The sequence below is a fragment of the Dermacentor albipictus genome, chromosome 7 (genome assembly GCF_038994185.2).
Source record: "Dermacentor albipictus isolate Rhodes 1998 colony chromosome 7, USDA_Dalb.pri_finalv2, whole genome shotgun sequence".
NCBI classification, from domain to species: domain Eukaryota; kingdom Metazoa; phylum Arthropoda; class Arachnida; order Ixodida; family Ixodidae; genus Dermacentor; species Dermacentor albipictus.
The window spans coordinates 128,497,373-128,518,596 of record NC_091827.1 but is presented as its reverse complement, the minus strand read 5'-3'; the positions used below and the strand labels follow the sequence as shown (position 1 = coordinate 128,518,596).

Genomic DNA, 21,224 nt, shown 5'->3' with positions numbered 1-21,224 from the left:
AGTGAGGGTCGATTGGCAGGGCAGCAGGCAGCCGGGCCATAGGCAGGTTGAACAGGAAAGGGCTCACAACTTACCCTTGCGGCACACTTGCAGCAACGGTACAGGGGGTGCTTTTCGATCAACCCACACATACCCTGAGGGTGCGATTGCTCAGGAACGATAAGAGGAACTGCTGCAGGTTGCCACAGATGCCGAGGAGGTCCAGGGCCTGCTGGACGACTGTGTGAGGCAGGCTGTCGAAGGTTCCCTGAACATCGATCAGCAGGAGCATCACGAGGTCCCCGCTGGCCTTGGCATCCTCCAGGGCGGACACGACATCCGCGATGGAGTTCGCAGTGCACTGCCGTCGTCGGAAGCCCGCCTGCTGGTCAGCCAGGAAGCCATGGGCATGGGCCACCCAGTCCAGTTGATCCAAGGCCTCCATCACCTTGCAAGCAGCAGAGGTGAGGGAGACCGGCCGGTAGGCCGACAGTTCTCCAGGTGGCCTTGTTGCCTTCGGGGTGGGCACCACGATGGCTGTGCACCATGATTATGGCACCTGCCCTGACCGCCTGATGTAGAAGCAGTCAAGCAGGCGCTGCTGCTCACTGGTGGCCAGGTTTCGGAGCATCTGGGGCGTCACTCCATCTTCTCCCCGTCCGCTGCGGCATTTCCTTCACCTTAGGGCTGCCTGGAGCTTGTGCAGTGCCAATGGCTCCTGGCAGATGGCAGCAACCTGGCTTGTGGTGCGGGCTGGCTAGGCAGGTGGGTGGGACAGCAGGAAGCAGTCTGACCGGCAGGATGGCAGCAGTCCGCCAGGAGTTCTGCAAGGGCCTCCGCGCTGATCCCTAGCGAGATGGCCACGGCAAGGACATGTTGACAGCTCGTCCTCCTGCCAGTGAGGGACCTGAGGAGTTCCATGTGAGGGAGCCCCTGGATCTATATTTGATTCCAGAGTACAGGCTCACCCAGCTGTAGCTCCTCCTGCGCTTGGCTTGTCATCTGCAGCAGGCATTGACACGTCTGTACCCGGTCCAATGCTCTGCCTTGCCTGTCCAGATTGCTCTGCACTCCATGCGATGCCTGGAGGCATGAAGGTTGAGCAGGTGGAGATCCGTAGCGGGGTATCTGATTGGGCAGAGCACTGGATAGTGACTGCCTGGGCACAGTGCACGATGGCACTCAGGAAGTCACAGCCATCCACCACCTTGCTGCAGTGCTTCCTGAACAGGGACCAGTCTGTGGCGTAGTAGATTTTGGTACTTGGCCTCCTCCAAGACACAGGGGTGGTCACGATGGGGAAGTGGTCAGATCCCCATGTGTCCGGAGTTGTAGCGCAAGAGTAGGAACAGTTCTCTGTAGTGAGGGAGAAGTTGATGAGTGTGCTCAGCTCTTGGCAGACCTAGGGGGTCCTCCGCTGTTGAGAACCACCAGTTCAGCTCTGCTGATGGCATCGGTGAGGTTTTTGCCTTGGCGGGTGCAGCTGCGGCTTCCATAGTCTGTGTGGCGGACATTGAAGTCGCCGCACAGGACTGCATGCCCGCCGAGATGTAGAGCCAGCTGGACGAGGCTGGAGGGGTCCATGGCTTCCCTGAACGAAAGTAGATGCTCGCCACGGTCATGTCCTGGCTGCCCAGACGCACCGTGATGGCGTAGCACTCCAGGGGGCCACTTACAATGTCCACCACTGGGACAACCGCATCAGCCAGGCTGCTGCGAATGTAGATGGCCTTCCTTGCTTGCTTGCCGGGCTTGTGGCCACCAACCAGGCTAGGTTCCTCTGTACAGCTGCATGTGGCACAGGTGGTGGCATACAAGTAGCCAAGGCAGCCAAGCAGCCGCAGGTCACCGGCCACAGCATACACCTCCTGCAATGTGAGGACATTGAAGTCACACCGCTGTAGGAGCTCACACAGCTCTGCATGCCACTGCCGCAACGAGTGTGCGTCCCACTGGAGTGTCCAGCGGCTGCTGTTTTCTGGGTTGCTATCCATGGTGGTGGCCAGGAGGCATGCCACTTGCATGTAGACAGAGGGCTCTCACTAGGCTATTAGCAGCTAGCATCTTTCCGATGGCTTTCAGGGTGAGCTGCAGGCTGATGATGATCCCGTCCCGTGGGTCAGGTGTGGGTTGGCTCGGTGGTGAGACACGAGTCTTCATGGCAGCAACAGGAGGCCAGCGACGCAGGCTCCTTGGAGCTGGCACGGAGGGCTGGCCAGCAGGGAGCATCATGGCTTGGGACTTGTGCCGTTGTCTTGTTACTGCTTGCGCGTACGAGAAGGCATGTGCTGGTGGTGTAGCCCTTGCCTGCTGGGTTTCCGCCCGTACTGATGCCTGGACTGCACAGCTAGAGAGTGGAGCAGGGGCTGATGCCATGATGGTTGCCACCCGGTGTTCGTCCTGCCACTCGGGATGAGCAGGCGTGTTTGCAGTGCGGTTGCCACCACAGTTGACACAGTGAGCCATATTGGGGCAGCTCTCTCCCTTCTGCAGGGGCCTGCCACAGTGCAGGCAGCTGGTGGTCTGTCACAGGTGGCAGTCATGTGCCCATACCGGCCGCACTGTTGTCACTGCAGTAGTCTCAGTCTTACAGGATACACCCAGAACTGCAGCTTATGGACGGTCACATGCTCAGGGGGAACCGGGCCGGTGAAGCAAAGCGTTGTCATGTTGCCTACGCGGGCTGCAGACAGCACAGGAAAGCTGGACCCGACTGCCCTGAGCAGTGCCTCGTCCGTGGGCTCGCCATCGACACCATGGTGGAACACAGTGCTGTGCCCACGAGCAGCAGGTACACAGGCAGCGACTGGAATACCTCGGAGCTCTGTAATGATGATGAGCTCCTCGAGGCAAGCCCGTGAGGTTGCATCTGTAGCCTTGATGTTGCACCTGGTGTTCACCCGCACTGCTGCAACACCTGGCTGCGTAGAGAGTGCAGAGGCGAGAGCCAGGCACGACCCACATTGAAAGGTGCTGCCCAGTGCAGATGGCTGGAACAGGGCTGTCCCTAAGGCTCCGAGAGCAGTGGGAATGACTGCAGCCTATTCAAGATTCCTAGCGTACCGGCGGGCGTTCTTGGAGCACATTACCGTAAAGCCGTCTTTGGCTGGCTCACTACTCCCAGGTTATGGAGGATCAACGGAGAGGGCACTGAACATTGCGGTATTGGCAGTACTCACCTGTTGCTGTGGTGCTGCCACAGGGGCTGTGGAGGTGCTCGCTGTATGGGCCGAGGGCTGTGAGGTTCCCGTTGGAATATGCTGCCTCTCCTTGTCTTCTCCCTTCTTGAAGCAAGTCTTTTTGTTTGAGGGGCCGGCACGTGCTTGAGGAAGGCCGCTGCGCCATGTTGCGACTTGCCTCCTGCCACCTTTGCAGCTGGTGCGTTTCCGAGGGCAGCTTGCAGTGGAGGCTTTTGGGAACATCTGAGGTTGCCTTGGCCCCTGTGGTAGGCTCAGCAGGACTGTCTGCAAGTGCATCCATTGTCCCGGCAATTGCTGCATCTCCAGAGGCACAGTATCTGTGAGGAATGGCAGGTTCAGGCACTGCGGTAATGGTCGCAGGTGTGGTCGAAGCTGCAGCGTGGGCAAGGAGGGACAGGTGCAGACTTCTTGCTCTCTGGGAGGACATGAACCAGACGACTACCGTGGGACCTTTCCCTCATCATCGCGGTCACGGTCGCGTTTTCGTGAGGCAGGCAAATCGGTTACACTGAACTTAGTGTCATAAGTTGACGGTGGTGCACTCCCCCTCCTCTGTCTTTTGGATTGGATTGGTGTGTGCCTTGTTTCTGCACTGGGCTTTCATAATATCGCTTGTCAGGGTTATTGGCAAATCTATGCCTTCCTCGTCGGAGCTCACGGGGAGCTCCACGGAGGTTGGCAATCGAGCTGATGGGCAACACCAATACTGACGAAGCGAAATGTGATGCCCACATCACGCAGCCTGTAGCAGGGAACAGCGGCGCGTTTGGATTATCCCGACTGAAAGCGTGCAGTACACTACCAACGACACTACGCACCACGCGCCCTAAAACAGATAGGTGAAGGTGCTTAATGCAACACGTTTCGCGGCGATAGCTGTGAATCCGGTGTGCGACGACCCAGGTGGAAATTTGCTGTAACTGTAATAAGAAACTGTGCATACTGTCGCTTTCACGTGAGACAGGCGGCTATATACTGTTCTCAGCCATGTGCAGCTCGCGCCTTTTCTTGTTCACATGGGATCTGTCGGCTGGAAAACGTATACAATCGCTGTCTGCTGCAGGGAATGGCAGCGCATTTCAGTTATCGCCTATTGAAAGCATGTTCTATGCTTCCGATGGCACCACATGTTGTGAAACAGATAGGTGAAGATGCTTATCGCAATAGGATTGGTGGTGATAACTGTGGTTACCGCATGCGATGACCCTGGAGAAGGTTTGCAGGTACCGAAATGAGAAATTGAGGGCGTGCCAGCGTTTTTGCATGAGACAGTCGGCTGAATATTGCGGTGAAGCTCTGTGGCGGGCAGCTATATACTATTCTTGATTGCGCGTGACCCGCGCATTTTCTTGTTTAAATGGGATCTAGCAGCCGGAAAATGTATCATACTATCCAGTTTGGCGATGTACTGAACGTTGGTGCCGAAAGATCGTGCTTTCCAGGAAGGTATGAACCGGTGAAAAATGGAATGTAACTCTATTGGGTAATTTTTTTGTGTTCTGAATTGCAAATGTTGGCGCCGGGAAAATGTACGTAACGGAAACGTATCAATGAAATTCTACTGTATTACCTTCAGTAGTGATGCATTTATGCTGTAGACTTAAACACCAAGTATAATTCTTTGTTTAATTAGAATTGTTTGTCGCAAATGTTCATATTTTATCTGCGTGGTACTGCTGCTACTGGGCTGGATCCGGGACCTCTGTGAGCCACTTCATTACCTTTTGTTTCTACATCATCTGGAGATTTTATATGCTTCCAAAAAATAAATGCAAATTGAAATACTATTTTGGGCCCCCATGGTTCACCACGTGTGTTAGATAAATAGGTCTTATTTTGTAAATGTAAATATAACTGACTAACGCATTTCCAGGCTCTTTGACTTACTATTCTGATAACAATTATATGGACACGCCAGGCGCATTTCTGCTGTCATCGCCATTGCCGTGGTGTTCCGTACAAAGTCCAAGGGCGATAACATCTTTGCTTCGTGCTATATACTGTATGTGCGAGTGAAAGCGTGCGAGAGTGAGCCGAGGATCGTGGCTCATTTTCAAGTGCATAATGGAGGAAAGTGGGGAGGGAGTGTGCCATCTTCCGTAGAAACTGGTGGGAGGTGACTAAAATGGACATTGTACTTCATCAGCAACTGTGTAAGGTGCGGTTGTGGAGGCTTTGTCTTGAAAACGATCTGCTTTGGTGGCACAGTCTAGCTGGGTCGATGGTTCGAAGCTTTGTGTGTGCTATGTTCTCGCCAATCAGCTTGCGTTGAAGCGATAGACAGCACAAAGGTCACTTCGCTCACTGCTACTGCTGCGGTGCTTCACACCAGTGTCTTGATAGCAAGTGTCCACAGTCGTCGAGTGTGCTGTGGGCATGTTTGCCTGTGCACGCTGACATCATACTGATTAGTTTAGTTAGTAAGCGGGTGTTCACAAGTTTATAGGACTGATAAAACTATCGACCTTACTTATTATGGCTGTCCACCAATTTTCTATCACAATCGATGCCTCCCCCCTACTCAAGAAATAGTTGGCGCTTTACTGGTGGCAGACATGAATTTCGCTAACCCACCTCCCTTTGGAGTACATTCAGTGGTGCCTACTGCGCACCCTTTGAGCACGCACCTGTTTTGTCGACGCTGGCTGCAAGTGACCTATACAATTTACGCATAGCTGCCCCAAGTGGTGGCTGTGAACGACAGCAGGCGCACCCCACTAGGAGCCTGTTTTGCTCTGGGGATGGCGCGCCAGCCGGTATCCCTCTGCAAACCGCATCACTGATCGAGCTGTAAGACTATTCATCCTTGCTCGACCGCACCGCTAACGTGCCAACGGCTTTGTTTGGAGCAGGTGCACAGATCCTGTTGCAAAATGTCGCCCAAATGATCCAGTCGCTCTCCGAGGTAGTTAAGTCACTTTTGGCTGTTCCGAAATGCGTGTACCCCGCTTTAAAGTTGGCCATCTTGACCTACAGCGGATACAGTGACTTGCTCAATGCCAGGGCATGGCATGCTACCAGATCATGGCACGCTACCAGAGGGAGGTGCTCTGGTGCGTCGTTCTCGTTGTGCTTACTGACATGGTGGCTAGGTGGTACCAGCTTTTCATGTTGTGGCTTTTCAGGTTGTGCAGCAGCCCTCGAGGAGTTCTGCGTGGCCTTCCTGTGCGAATTCCTACCGTTAACTATGAGAGTAGGATGCGGCGAAAGCTTGAGCTCCATACGCAAGCTCCTGACGAGTCGCTTCAGGAGTGTGTACTCTCGATGTAAGGCCTTTTCTTAGTCGCTGAGCCCAAAGCCTTGAACGAGGAGCGGGTCGAACAGGTGATCAGGCAGACACATCCGACCTGTTTGGCATACCTGCATGGCGGCCGCTTCCGAGATTTAGAGGAATTGGCCTCCGAGGCAAAGCGCATTCGAGATGACATTCTCGCCGCACGTGCCTATCACCCACCACCGCCCACCAGAGAGGCCCTTGAGCCACGCTGGGCATGGGGAGAGCCTGTGACCTTTCCCCAACGGCAGCAACATACAAGCACTACAAGCAACGACAAGCAAGTGTGCTTGGGAGCTGAGCGCTCACGCTGCACACCCCTACATGTATGGTAGCCAGGCAGCCTGTGCTGTAGCACTGCCTTAAATGCATGTGAAGGGACTCTCTTCAACCCAGCGCCTCGTGTAGGGTGACTCTCGTGATAACATACCCTTTGGTCAAGCAGCGAGCCGAGCCTGCAGGGAGCTGAAGCCACACCGCCTCGGGAGAGATACCGTGGAGGATTGCGCTGTTTTTGCTGCCAACAACGAGGGCACATAGCGAGGGACTGCACTGCGCCATGGCTTCCTGTGAGGCCGAGAAGTGCAAGCACGGGTCGCTCATGAAGGCATGAGGGGATGAACCTTTGTTTGCCTCTACTCAGCATACCAAGCAGGTTGTTTTGCTGGTGGACACGTGCTCTTTATTCCAGTCACCATTGTTGTCCGCAAACTTTCGGCGCTCTTGGACACAGGCACAAGCACTTCATGGTTCGGCGAATAGATGTTGTTTCACTTACAGAGACACTCAGAGTACTTGCGGGACTGCCGAACGGCATTCAATCTTGTGAAAGACGTGGCCCATTCAGCTGGCGCTGCAAGGTTGGCTGTTAAATGGGGAGAGTGAATGAGACACAAGCGTTTTGTTCATTTTGCAGGACTTAGTGTTCCTGCGATTTTTGGAAGGGACTTTCTCCTTAAAACCGGGATCATTGTGGACATTGCAAATGGTGGCTATTGCTACAGACCTTTCACACTGCTAAAGTCGTTCATCAGCCCGCCGGCGTCCAATCTTACCTGTGCAGATGGGGCATCAGAAATGTACCGTGCGCAGATTTCGGGAGCAAGCCAACCATCTGTGTGCTCACCCGCACGGCAAAAACCATGTTGCACGCAGAATTTGGGGGCAGGCCCATGTGCTATGCACTTGTCGACTCAAAGTCCCAATTGGGATCCAGTGACACGGCATGAAGAGACACCACATCCTCTGGCAGCCCGTGCAGTTTGTTTGGATGATACACTACCCATTTTATACATGTGTGTATATATAATGCTACTCTCTGTAACAATTGAATGTTTGTTGATGATTGTAGCCATGTGTCTTTATATTTTAAGTTTTTCTTTTTAACATGCTTTTAACGGTCAATTACTTCTGTACATATCATAGTACTGCGTTGCTTTGTACTTACTGTTGTTTCCTCTCTGTGTAATGCCTGCACGGGCCTTTAGGGTATTTGAATAAATAAAAAATAAATAAATAAACAAACACAAAAGGCTCATTTGTTGGCAGTGTTATGCCATCGCGAAGAGCTCTTCACTGATCATCCTGGTTGTACCGATTTGGCGAGGCACACGATCGAAACTGGAGATACGCTTCCTTTGAAGCATAACCCCCAGCCCATCAGCCTAGGCAAGAGGCAGGTGGTTGATGGCTTGCTTAATGAGATGCTATCGGCATATGTTATTTGCTGCTTGCCCAGTGCCTGGGCGTCTTGAAATGTGTTTGGTGCCTAATTAAGATGGTAGTCATTGCTTGTGAGTAGACTGCCGCCGTCTGAACCGAGTGACTTGTAAGGTTGCCTATCCATCCTTACGATTAGCTCCATTGTAGGAAATCTGGGCATTGTCCTACAGGCCTGGATGAATGAGTGCGACCGGTGCAAGACTGCATTCATGTTTCATGGTGGGTTATTTGTGTTCACTCGTATGCCCCTTGGTCTTTGCAATGGTCCTGCAACGTTTCAGAGGCTCGTGGACCCTGTCCTTGGAGAAGCAAAGTGGTTATACTGCATGTGCTACCTCTGCGACATCGTCATTTATCTTCGAACCTTTGAAGAACACTCGGCCTGGGTTCAATTACTAGGGTTTACTCTGAGCAAGGCCGCGAGAGAAATGCCGGACTGGGAGAAACCTTGGGCAATCTTCGATTTCCCTGTGCCCAAGGACGTACATGGCCTTCGCCGCTTTTTGAGAATGGCCAATTTTTACGGGTCGTTCGTTCCGTCCTGTACTCAAGTGCAGGTGCCCTTGAGCAAACTCTTGGTGTAAGTCGGCCGAGTGGCAGTGGGGACCTGGGCAACAACAGACCTTTAGCCATCTGTTTGGAGACAGTGCGGAGACAGTGCAGCTCAGACTCCCCAACCTGACCAGGCCGTTCTAAGTCCAGACTAGACCAGGCCATTTGTAGTCCCAGACTGACGGAAGGGATCTGGGTTTAGGAGCAATTCTCCTACAGGAATATGATGTCGTGTTGCAGCTATTGGCCTTTCCCAGCCCCTCCTTGATACCTGCAAATAGGAATTATTTCCTAACAGAAAAGTAGTGCCTTGCCATCATGTTGGAACAATGTAAATTCGACGTCTACCTTGGTGGGCTAAAAATTCATAGTGCAGACGGACCACAGTGCGCTAAGCTGGCTGATGCTGCTCTGTGAGCCAGCTGGCTGGCACGCTGGGCTCTCCTGATACAGCATTATGGCTTTTCTGTGCAATATCGAAAGGGGATTACCAATGTAGCAGCTGACATTGTATCTTGTGGTCCATTATCTACCCGGAGCATTCCTCCAGGTGCAACAGCCGCTATCGGTGCTTGTGCATCAGCAAACATCGAGGGCGAAGCCAGCGGAGGGTCATGTGCGCGGTATTCTCATGTGGTGCGTGGTGCTGTGTGGTGCTTAGACGAGATGACGTGAGGACGATGAAGAAGACGAAAGAGGCAATGATGCTGGCATATGGCGAATGGAAGATAAATATAAAACCAGAAATGACAATCGAACCATTTCGACCAGTAGCGAACTAACATGTGAAGAACAAGAAAAAGGAAAAAGAAGTTCTAGGAGAAGCTGATAGAGCAGCAGAGAAGCAAGCATTACCAGGCTGCAAGAGCTTGTCGAGTTCAGGTCTTTTGAAGCCCTGCAGCTGCCTGGCTACTCACTTTCCTGGCAATTCCTGAGCCGGCCACAGTCCGCTGTACTCGGACCAGGACAAATTCCAGCCCTGGGCCTTCCGTTGGTTGTCTGGGACCAGTTTGTGCCAGGCTTGCCCTGCTGTTCGATCCTAGTTCACCTATGACTCGTCTGCCCTTGCCACACTCGTCCCTGCCATCATCCTGAAGCGAAATCTACCGACCCACCAACAATACCTTGACGTCCACAGGGTGTATGCTTATAAAGATTGTTTATCGGTGTGGAACTATATAATTCCGGGGGACTCTATAGACTGGCTAAAGTAAGGCAAGTGTGCAGTGCTCACATGTTTTATAGTGTTTATCCAACGCGGTCACTTTTCACTTCTCTGATCATTATATTATAATAGGGTCACTGAATATGCAAACGGCTTCTTTCTTCTAGGCAACAGAGGTTTCGCCTCTGTTGCTGTGATTTTCCGAACCTTCCCTCACACGGAGAGAAAAGAGAGTCTGTAAGCTGGCAAACCCGTTATTCCACTTTCCTGGCAAGCAGCGCGTCGCAGTGCGGGTGAGTGGGGCACTTCTCGAAAGTGAACCCATGACGCCGTCGCAAGGGGTATGGTGGCTGCAGTCCTGAGTAGGGACGAGGCACAACTCCTCTTTGGGAGAACGGGAATTGCTTTTAGCAGGCAAGAGCTACTGACGGCCCAGAAAACTGATCCGTTTGGTGGCGGATTGAATGACAGTCTCAGGCAGACGTCGCGTCGAGATGCTGCTGGTAGTGCAGTGCGGTGGATGAAGGGGGGCTGGAACCAGCGCGTGGTGCTCTGTCCCCCGCGGATTCATATTTGCTGGATCATGATGGGCTCCTGCTGAAATACATGGTCACCAATGATCAGTCTGTGGACCTGTTTAAGATGGTTATCCCCAAAAGTCTGAGAAGCGCACTATTGCGATTCTCTCATTATGAACCCTTTGCCGGTCAATTAAGTGGCTCCAAAGTTTTTGCAGAACTAAGCCAAACTGGCTTGAAGCTATACATTTTTTGCTATTGCTGTTTCTGCAACGTCTGTGAAACAATGAAATCAAGGAGTCACAAGGCGCCCAGGCTGATGAAAGCAATTGAAAGTGAGTGTCCATGGCAAATGGCCACCTGCAATCTAATTCCTCCTTTCCGATCCGATTCTGATCCTTTCCCGAGAAGTAAGCAGGGGTTCACACACCTGATGGTAGTCGTTGATCATTTTTTGAAGTGGGTGGAGTTCTTTCCTCTTCGGAAAGTGACAATGCAAGCAGGGCTGGAGAGGTTACAGGAAGTGTTTTGTTGGTACGGCATTCCGAAAAGACTTATTACGGACAATGCGTCCTGTTTCTCTGCTCATGTGTTTGGTATTATGTGCTGTTTCCTGGGAAATAATCACTGCACCTATTCGCCCCATGATCCCCAGTCCATTTTGATGGAGCGGATCAACAGAACTGTCAAACCAATGTTGGTGGCCTTTGCCAAAAGTCAAAAGGATTGGGCAGACCACTTCAGGGACCTCGCGTTCACAATCCGAACCGGCAAAGATTGCTCAACTGCTTTATTTCTCATCTTATTCAATTTTGGGAGGAAGTTGGCAAATCCGGTGACCAGTGCTGTTCAATGCCAGCTCAGGGAAGAAGAGGCACAAGCAGACTGTTCTGTTTACCCTCCAGGACTTCAGGACACACTTTGTCAGGCGCTCAGTAGAACAAGGCAGAGTTTGGCATCAGCCAGGGCCCAGCAGAAGGCTCAGTATGACCAGAAGCATCGCCATCTTTCATTTCGGTAGTTGATCTCGTCCTGAAGTGCAACCTTACTCTTAGCAATGCGAGCAAGGGGTTCTCAGCTTCGCTCGCTCATAAGTGGTTTGGTCAGTACCGAGTAGAGATTCTAGAGAAAGCTTCGTCTCAGCTCACATACTTGCTGAAGGAACTTCTTCAGAGAAACTCAGCCTTGCCCATATCGCTGACCTAAAAGCATTTACGTTGCGGTTCGACAAGCTTGCGCTGGTGTCCAGTGGCATGACCCGCAAGCAATGGGCACACCCGGGGTGTCGGATCGTATTTGGACCACACACCCATACAACCTGAGGAGGCGATCAGCTGTGTGATTTCACACCAGACGGTGCACTCTTTCTGCCAGCCCCTGCAGGGGCGTTGGCGTCAGCGGGTGCTTGGTATGTTGAAACACCACGTAACCGAGAACACAAGAGTTGGATGCTCCCACATGTAGCCGTGCGTGGCTTAGCCATGTCTGGGGAAAGGAGGATCTTGGGAGTTAAGCCGATGCATGTACAATATGCCACGATGGCGCCTGAAAACCAAAGGTAAGTTGGATTCAGGGGCGATATTCTCAAGCGATCATTTCTAATAGTGCCACTGAGCACGTGCTGGTTGGTGAGTTGGTTATACATGATTACAAAGAAGGCGCCAAATAGAACAACAGACGAAGGAAGGAGACACGAGACAACCACATAGGCGCACTAACAACTGAGTGTTTTATTTCTTGACATAGGAATATATAGCTGCTGTCAAGGATCAAAACAACAAGAAGAAACAGGGCCGTCATCTGTATCGCACAAAGAATTCACAATACAGAATAACTTGTAAGTGTCACTCCCGAGATACGCCAGTTCCTTTGTTGAAAAAGAAACTGAGGCTTCACTGATACAATCCACACCACGCTTCTTGATCTCAAGCGCTTCCAATATCTCCCTTGTCAGTTGATCATCAGCTCTGTTCAAAACACAGGTTCTATTAAAATCTGGAATGCACTTATGAGCCTTGCAATGCGCACTTATATGGCCGGAGAGCTGGTTTTCCATCTTATATCGATGATCATGCAACCTGTCATTCAGACACCTGCCCATTTGGCCTACATATGATGAACCACACGACAAGGGAACCGAATAAACTACTTTCTTTACACATCCAACATGTTCCTGCCCGTGTTTTTTTGCGCACACCTGTTTATTTTCTCGATGTCCTGCGTTCACCTTGGTACACATCAAACCAAGACCTTTTGGAGTGGAAAATTAAACCTGAACACCAGCTCGTTTACCTACTTTTTTCACATTGTGAGATATGCCGTGAACATATGGAATGATAGCACACCTGGTTTCAGAAGGACCTGCTCGACCCTGGTTTACAACGTTAGGTTGCTTGAGCTGTCTGAGCATTTTTTCTGCAACAGATATGATCACACGGTGCGGATAATTTGCCCCTTTGAGGCGGCTGACCTGACAATTAAAGCTGCTTTGCAGCCGATGCACACATGACTTGTTAAGTGCGTTGGTTAGACATGATTAAATAATGCCTCTTTTTATTACTTTTGGATGAGCTGAATGGTAGGAGAGGATGGGTTTGTTAGCCCTTCGCTTGAACTGCCAGCACACAAGACACGATGAGAAAGTCAACTGTAAATCTAAAAGTCTTAAACAGTTATGAGCCGGAAGCTCGTGAGTCAGGGTTAGAGGATGCAAGGCTGTTTTAAACTGTTTTAAACGATACTAATGATGACTGGGTCTCCAATTCTGGACTGTCACAATCTAAGAACACTAAAAAATAATCCACAAATCTAAAGATAACATTTGTCCCTGATATGCAGTGCTTTAACAGGTTGTCTTTTGAAGCTAAAAAGATGTCGCTTAAAACAGGGGCTATACATGAACCTATACACACACCCTCTTTTTGTAGAAAAACGTCGTCATTCCATTTTATGTGCGTGGACTTCAGGTACACGGGCAGCAGTTCCTATGTCAAGAAATAAAACACTCAGTTGTTAGTGCACCTACGTGGTCGTCACGTGCCCCCTTCCTTCGTCTGTTGTTTTATTTGGTGCCTTCTTTGTAATGTAATAGTGCATTATCTTCATGATATTTCGTGCATCTCTACATCAAATGTGTTGAAGTAGACGAACGAAAGCCTTTCTGACATAGCGCCAGAAACAAGCAGGAACCACATGACGAATTTGTCATGAAGGAGAATGCGATTCGGCGGCCAGGGTGTAGATGCGGCGGTAAGCCATGCAGGAATACAATGTTGCCAGAGCAAAATGGGCAATGCTTTATTTAGGTCGCAGTCCAGCTTGTCTGGTCGTAAATTTACGGACACTTAGCACCAAGCCTCTCTAACCTAGCCATGCCAAGCCTTATCACCTTTAACAGCAGATGGCAGTAGTCTGATCAGTCGACGAGCGTGGTGCCTCCAGCGTGCCAGGCAGCGGCCGGTGCGGTCGGATATGTCATACTGGACATGCTAAGATCGCTAAAATTTTACCTTGTGCTTTAGGCATGACCCGCAGCAGCACGGTGATCAGTTGCCATATCGCTAGCGGACTGGTGCGCAGTGAGCGAGCACTTTTTTGTTTGTCGAAGGTGCAAACGCACCATGCTCACTTCGGTGAATCAAAACAGCATGCTGCTGGTCAGCCAAGTTAGTGCGCGATGTGTTAGTGCGCGATGTGTGCGCGATGGTCAGCCAAGTTAGTGCGCCACTACTCCGGCGTGCAATAGGACATGTTCTATTCCTGTTCCAGCCACACTAGACTGTAGAGCACCCAATTTTCGCCAACGTAGCATAAATGTGCCATGCGTGGATTGCATCCGTGTTAAGCCGGACTGTACAGCACCTTTAGCTTGGCCGCCCCAATGCGCTCTTCTTCGAGTGGAGGCAGAATGCATCGAGGCCCTGCTGTTGAATGTAGACAACCAGATAGAGAAAACCGGCTGGGCTCGGAGAATGCTTTGCATTAAAAGAACCTTCCGGGTGCGCAACGGCGAATTGTCACAGCATATAAAGCAGCTAACAAAGTATGCCAACTCTGTGGCTAGCAGACGTTCGAGACCTGCTCGCTGATACACCGGAATGAAACACAAGCAAGGAAAGCAAACACCACGGGCGCTAGTTCTCCACATTTTTCACTGTATGTCACTCCCGGCGGGCGATGATGGCAGCGTTTTTTTTCACCTTCAGGATGAAAAACGTCGATTTTTGCTCTTTGTGGCATTTTTACCTGTATTTCAAGTGTAAAACATTGCAGGCAGACTACTGCATGTATAAATTATCGGAAACTGGGATTTTTACACTGTCGAAAATTTCGTTCCAGTTGGCTTTTAAAAGAGAGCCAGGAGCTTTGAGAAAAGCATTGCCAAAGTGCAAATATTAGGTAGGAAGTCACGAGAGCATACGGAGCGCATCTCCGGCGTGGAAGCAGACGTGTAACAATTGCAGGAAGCTACAACGAATTTGGAACTGTGTGCACGAACAATAAAACCATCGGCAATGTGGAACCAAAGAGGACGATTCTGAAGTCATACTTATGGTCCAAAATGGCGCAACAAGCTTTTTATTCACAATGCTAGATGTCAATGGCAGGAAAATGAAATTTAAAGTTGACAGTGGAGCTGCTGTCAATATGATAAAATCAAAGAGTGTAATACCACAACAGGTAATGCCGACTATGACTACCATATGCATGTGGAATGGTGCAAAGGTGACACTGATAGGTAAGGTCAACTTGAGTGTGACCTCGCCTGATGGAGAGGAACACGCTGCAGAGTTCATTGTTGTGCCAGGTGGCCTTACACCACTCATAGGATGGAAGACAGCTCAAGCAATGGGTCTAATTGTTGTGGGCTGTAACCTCGTCGCCAGCATTACTGAGACACAGGCAATAGATTCGATGAGCTGCATTTTCCACAAGTACCCAGACATTTTTGGACAATCATCAGGCTCATCCCTTGAAAAGTGCACCTTGTGACCAAACCGTCAACCTGTGCAAGAGCAGTGACAAACTTCCGAATCCTTGTCAGCATCAAACCGCACCTTAAAGCAACGCTCAAAAGCATGGAGCAGCGTGGTATAATCTAGTGTCGGTGAACCTACTTTGTGGGTTAGCCTAATGGTCGTTGCCACAAAGAAAAATGGTGAAGCGAGGATCTAATTGATCAACAAGCGCCGAATGACGCTCTGGAAAGATAACGACACTTTCTACCTGTCCTGAACATCTTGCCAGGGGTCTGAAAGGCCAAGATCTCCCCAAATGTTGGCCTACAGGATGGGTACTGGCAGTGCGTCCTGGATGAAGAATTGGGTCTTCTCACTACATTCCAGACACCAATGGGACATCAAATGGCTTCGCCTTCCATTTTGGCTTGCTGTCAGCAGTGAAATCTTTCACAAAGGGCTTCAGACAGACTTAGAAGGACTCAGTGGAATGCTATGTGTTTTAGACATCATAGTTTTTGGAGTTGGAGAAACTGAAAATGGAGCATGATGCAACCATAACCAGAAGTTCGGCAACTTGCTCTACAGGTGTAAAAAAATTGGCGTACATTTGAACAGAGACAAAACTGACTTTACTGTACAACCAGGACATTTCTTGGGCACTTGCTCACCCACTGCAATGGACTATGCATCGGCCCTGTAAATGTCAAGGCATACGAGGAATGCCACTGCCCATTCACGTCTACAGCATTCAGTGCTTTTGGGGTATGGTCAACTATCTTGTACGTTTCCAATGAAGAATCACAGATGTGCTAGAGCCACTTAGGACACTAACGGTGGAAGGTGAAACATGGCACTGGAGAGATGAGCATGCCAAGACATTTCAAGAAGCAAAGAACCTTGTTGCCAAAGCACCAGTGCTGGCGTAATATGATCCATAGAAACCATTTTTTTTTTCAGTGCGACGCCAGTGAATGTAGCCTCGGTGCTGCTCTTCTTCAAGATGATCAACCATTAACATTCACAAGCATAGCACTTACACCTACTGAAGTATGATACATGCAGATAAGGAAATGCTTGCTATTGTCTTTTTCTTGTGCAGTGGACATACTGCTATAGTGACTGACCTCAAGCCACTTCTCTCACGATTCGCCTGGGTTCGTGAACGAGGGAGGACTTGAGGCACCCTCCGTTAGACAGACGCTCCGCAGCGTGGTGGTGATGAACGATGACCGACCGCCGAGCAGCTGTGCTCATCGGTGTTTATTGGGTGTGGTGACTAATGTTGCCTACCGAGCTTGGCAGGCCACCGAGCCTGGTGGGCCAACGAAGATTATGTCCGAGGGGGCGTCACATGCTTGTTACACCCCCTTAACCCCAGTTTGTTTGTCGACAACAAAAAACGTCCAAGTTCAAAGTATGAGGCTCTACCTCTGTTAGCTGGGTCAACGGTGCCTACTACACAGGCGAGTAACGGTCCGGTGGCCTCCGCCATCGAGTACTCCACCTGGGCACCTGCGTTCACGGGCCGGGAGTGGCAACGCCGGGTGCTGCCTGAGCCAGCCTTGCTCCATTCGGAGGGTCCATAGTGGTCGGCCTCGTGAGTGGTGTCGGGCTCGACACTGGCCCAAAGGGTGCTGCACCACTGGCAATGCTTGCCGTCTCGGAGGTGGGTGGTGCTCTGCTGGAAGCGACTGGTGTTGCTGCTGGTCCTGCGAGCTGGAACTCTGAAGTGCCAGTCGAGGGTACTGGCCAGTTCCCGAGGCGAGGCCTAACATGGTCGGTGTGTCTGTGCCACGTGGCCTCATCTGGCATGTGGATGAGTAGCGATGAGGCACTGGCAGGAGACACCACCTGTCTGACAGACCAGGGTGTGCCAGGATTGAAGTTCCTGGCAAAAACTGGAGGTCCTGACCTTGGCAAAGGTCCAGGACGGCACCCTCGGTCAGCAGCCAGGTTCTGCTTCAGCTGCTTCAGGAGCACTGTGGATTGGAGGTCCGGACGCAAGGGTGTCTTGACCATCCGACCCAGCAGGAGCTCACAGGGGGCATGGCCAGTGACATCATGGGGTGTGGTCCGTACTGAAACAGTATCCGGGCAATCTGCATCCGGAAACCCCCAGTCTTGGCTCTTCTTGACGTTGTCCTTGATGGTTTGCACCACCCGCTCGGTTGCACCGTTTGAAGCAGGATGGTACGGTGGAGCTATCATCCAGCGAAATCTGTTCTTTGTCAGCCAGGCCAGGTACTCTGTGCTGGTGAAAGCAGGACCATTGTCGGACACGATGACGTCCGGCAACCCCTGGGCAGCAAAGACCTGTTGTAGCTTTGCAGTGATCGTGCCTGCTGATGAAGTGGTGACAGGTAGAACCTCCACCCACTTCGAAAAGACGTACACCACCACCAGGAAGTAATGGCCCTTGAAAGGCTCCCAAAAATCCACATGCGGACCAGGGACCAGGGTCTCTGTGGGAATGACCAGGGGGTGGTTTCCACATGACATGAGGCCCGCTAATGCTCCTGGCAGATTTGGCAGCTCTGCACCATGTGAGTGATGTCCTGGTCCAGGCCAGGCCGCCAAACATGGGACCAGGTCACAATCTTGGTCTTTTCCATGCCAGGATTACCCGTGTGCAGCAACCGCAGGACCCTGGACCGGAGACACTGTGGGATCACCACCCTGGGCCCCCACAACAGTAGGCAGCCCTGCTGCAACCTCAGCTCAGCGGCCTTGTGGCTATAGGCCTGCTAAACCAATTCCTCCCCATGGGACACTGTCTTGGCCACCTGAGACAGGACTGGGTCCTGACTATTCGCTTGCAATACTGCAGATCTGGAGGGTACCTCCGGGTATGTGTGCTCCTGCATGAACACTTCAGCAGGTTCTTGAACGGCATCAGGCACTTTAGGCAGGGGCAGGTGGCTCAGGGCATTAGCAGGTCCCAGGTCCTTTCCCGGATGGTAAACCAGCTGGTAACTGTAAGCTGCCAGCCTCAAGGCCCAGTGAACCACTCGAGGTGATGCCTGCACGGGAACTGGCTTGTCAGGTCCCAGCAGCCCCAACAGCAGCTTGTGGTCCGTGACCGCCTTGATCTTCTGGCCCCACAGATACTGGTGGAAACGTTCATCACTGAACATGAGGGCCAGGCCTTCCTTGTTCAGCTGGCTGCAGCGTTTCTCTGCAACATGAAGCCGACGAGAAGCAAACAACAGAAGGCGTTCCTGGCCATCCTTGTTCCGGTGTGCCAGGACGGCACCTACGCCGTACAACGACGCATCTACGGTCAGGACGACAGGCTTGGCAGAATCGAAGTGTACTAACACTGGAGCCTTGACACTGGAGGCCAGTAAAATGCACTGATCCAGCTTGAGCTTGAGGCCGGCGTACTGCAGTCGTGCCAGGACATTGTGCAGGTTCTGCAGGTGGTCCCTGTCGTCGCTTCCAGTAACCAGGATGTCATCCAAATACGGTGCACCGCCATGTGCCTCATGCCCCTGAAAAGGTTGTCCATCTCCCTTTTAAATATGGCTAGGGCTGAGGCCACACCAAACGGTAAGCGCCTGTATTGGAAGAGCCCCAAAGTTGTCGATATTGTGACATACTTTTGGGAGGCATCCTGGAGCACCAGCTGCTGGTGAGCATCTCTGAGGTTGAGCTTGGTGAACTTCTGTCCACTGGACAATGCTGACCAGAGATCTTCTATCCGGGGCTGCGGGTACTTCTGGATGGTAGCGACAGGGTTGATGGTAACCTTGAAATCCCCACAGATCCTGACACTGCCATGTCGCTTGAGGACTGGTACGATGGGAGTGGCCGATTCAGACATTTCGACCGGCACCAGGATGCCCTCTCGCTGTAACCGTTGCAGCCTCCTAACCAGTAACTCAGTTAGGAGGCTGGGGACATCTTTCACCACATGCAGGCTGGCTTCTTGGTACTCTGGCAGATGAACGCCCAGTGCATGAATCCAGTTTTGGCTCAGCAGCATCGGCAATGACCCCTTGGTTAGGTAAAGGGGAAGGGATGCCTCCCTGTTGCCAAAGCGAACGCTGACCTGTGCCTTACCCTGGACCTGGGAGGGATGCCTGGGGTAGCTGCGCAGCATCATGCCCGAAGCCTCGATGGGCACGCCGGGGAAAGTACGCTTGAAGAGTTTCCTGGCCATTACTGACACGCTGGCCCCTGTGTCCAGCTCCATGGAAATGGGGTGCACGCAGATCTTGATGGTCAGCATGTATGGCGGCACAGACGACAGTACGAGGCCTGTGTGCCACATGTAGAAAATCGGCAGGTCCACGGCCACGACGTGAAGCCTGGCCGCGGAAGAACTTGAGCCTGCTGTCGCACGCCCCCGCCGCGTACCCTTGTGATGGCTACCCTGGCCGCCGGCTTGTGTGGTATCTGGGCTTGAACCAGGCTGCTGCTGCTGTTTGCTGCTCATCCTCCCCCTTCGGCATGCATGTGCCAGGTGCCCAGTTTTCCCGCACGTGAAGCATTGTGCTTGAGAGAACTGGCACTGTGAGGAGGAATAAGCACCACCACAGCTACCGCAGGTACTGCCCTTTGTCACCAACTTGTTGACCTCTGCTTTCGCCAACGGTGAGCCAGTCGCATGGGCATTCTCGCCGGCATCTTTGGCAGCAGCTTCCATTGCCAGCGCTGCCTTCACGGCGTCGTCCAGCGAGGGGTCGGAAAGCTCCAGGAGTCGCATCTGCGTGGCGGGGTTGTTGATGCCACAGATGAAACGGTCCCGGAGTAGCGAGTCCAGCTGGTCCCCGAAAAAGCAGGCACTCACTAACCCTCATAGCGCAGCAACGAACTGCCCGAGGGTCTCTCCTTCCCGGCGACTCCAGTTGTTGAAGCGGAAACGCTCCATTAGTGTGGACGGTGCTGGGTGGAAATGTGCGCTTAGTATGGTGAGCAGCTCACCCAGCATCTTAACATGCGGCGTGGCTGGCTGGAGAAGTTTGAGCAGGAGACTGAAGACGCGGGTCCCGCAGCTGGCCAGGAAAATGTCCCGCTGTTTGGTCTCGGGTGTGTCGTTTGCCTGGAAGAACACGTGGACTTGTTCCTCATAAATTGGCCAGGTGGACCCATCTCTCTCGAACAGCTCGAGCCTTCTGTACAGCGGCATGGTGGCAGCAACGACGGGCGGTGTTTTGCCGCTCGCGGCGGTGTGGGTCGATCCGTGGGACGATCCGTGGGTACTCGTCGCCAGTGTCACAATCTGCCCGGGTTTGTGTACGAGGGAGGGCTTGAGGCACTCGCCATTAGACAGACGCTGTGCAGCGTGGTGGTGATGAATGATGACTGATCGCCGAGCAGCTGTGCTCGTTGGTGTTTATGGGATGCGGTGACCAATGTTGCCTACCAAGCCTGGCAGGCCAATGAGCCTGGCGGGCCAACAAAGATTACGCCCGAAGGGCGTCACATGCTTGTTACAACTTCAAACTATTGTAATGAAGCAGTTGGATCAAGTGTAAAAAAATTTGCAACAGATGATCTTTCAAATGCAGTGTTACAGCATCGACATCCAATGCCAACCAGTTAAAGAACTTCTGCTGGCCGATACCATGTCTCAAGCATTCCCACCAAGCGAGCAATGCAAAGAGGTAACTGAACACAAATTTAGTACAGTGCTCATCGATGCTCAAGGAAACAATGGAAAAGATACGTGTTGCAACGATGATGGATGACTCCCTACAGAAACTAAAGACCATTGTTTTTGTCAGGATGGCCACAATCGAAACATCAACTTCTTACAGAAGTCAAAGCATACTTACCATTTACAGATGTACTTAGGATACACAATGATCTCGTATACAAAGGCCAACCTCTACCGATCCCCAAAGCACT

At 51.8% G+C, this 21,224-nt stretch overlaps 1 protein-coding gene across 7 annotated transcripts in view; it reads left to right on the top strand.

Annotated features, from left to right (window-relative positions):
- Window positions 1-21,224, top strand: part of Sirt2 (Sirtuin 2) — a 290,603-nt gene that overhangs the window by 138,296 nt on the left and 131,083 nt on the right. The gene's annotated exons all lie outside the window — the stretch shown is intronic.